General features: G+C 44.5%; 1 pseudogene; it reads left to right on the top strand.

Annotated features, from left to right (window-relative positions):
- The first annotated feature begins 274 nt into the window (after nucleotides 1-274).
- LOC119051879 (40S ribosomal protein S10-like) lies at nucleotides 275-797 on the top strand (annotated as a pseudogene).
- The last annotated feature ends 383 nt before the right edge of the window (nucleotides 798-1,180 follow it).

Here is a 1,180-nt window from a genome sequence, read left to right as displayed (position 1 = left end):
AATCACCACTTGTATTGGAAACCACACATAATAATATCACACTTAGGAATTAAGGAAGCATAGAAACCCTGCCCACATGGAGACTAACATTAAGAATCAGTCAAAGTCACATCCTGGCCCTCTGGCAGTGTCTGTGCTTCTCAGGCGTTGGGCTGTGGGTGCTCCCTGGCTGCCCGCACACCCACGTCCAAGCAACTTGAGGGTCTAGAGGCACAACTTGGGGAACTGTTGGCAAAGACTGGCATCCCGATAGCAGGGGGCCTACAAGGAGAGAATGAAGCCCTTTCTTGGTGGGACATTGGTGCCCAAGAAGAACCAGACTTCCATTTGTGAACTCCTTTAAGGAGGAAGTCATGGTGGCCAAGAGGGATGTGCACATGTCTAAACACCCTGAGCTGGGAGACAAGAATGCGCCTCTAATCACGTCATGAAGGCCATGCAATCTCTCAAATCATGAGGCTAAATGAGGGAAGAATTTGCCTGGAGATATTTCTACTGGTACCTTATCATCCAGGGCATCCAGTACCTCCATGATTATCTCCACCTGACCCCTGAGATCGTATCTGTCACTTTACGCTGCCATCAGGCTGACACTGGTAGACCAAGGAGCAAAGAAGGTCTGGAGAGCATACAACCTTCAAGACTCACACTAAGGGGAAGCTGACAGCAACACCTACAGATGGAGTGCTGTTCCCACTGGTGCCCACAAGAAAGCAGCCGAGTCCAGGGCCGGGTCAGCAACCGAATTCCAGTGTAGAGGTGAATTTGGTCATGGACATGGTCAACCACCTCGGTAAAGTTGGAGGAATTATTTTGAGTTGCATAAACTTGTAGTCAGAAAAAAAAAAATCAGTCAGAGTCATTGAGGCATTGGCTCTGTACAAATCCATATAATACTTCTAAAGTGAAACCATTATCTTCTTTAAGTTTGTCAAAACTGTTTGTCTTGCAGTTTATCAAAACTAAATTCTCTCTCTTCTCTCAGGTTCTATTTATTTATGCATTAAACTTATATATTTGCTAATTAATGTGGCCCAAATATCAATAGCCATATCTGTTCAGCCCTGACTTGACTCCTGAGATGATGGGCAAGAGAGACCTTGCCCAAATCCAGGGATCTAATTTGCATTGTCCTACACTAGATTTTTTTAAAGTGTTTACTAAAAAAATGAAATAATTA

Source organism: Artibeus jamaicensis, unplaced genomic scaffold (genome assembly GCF_021234435.1).
Source record: "Artibeus jamaicensis isolate MK-2021 breed Jamaican fruit bat unplaced genomic scaffold, CSHL_Jam_final scaffold_286, whole genome shotgun sequence".
Lineage (NCBI taxonomy): Eukaryota > Metazoa > Chordata > Mammalia > Chiroptera > Phyllostomidae > Artibeus > Artibeus jamaicensis.
This window is presented reverse-complemented; position numbering and strand designations above follow the sequence as displayed.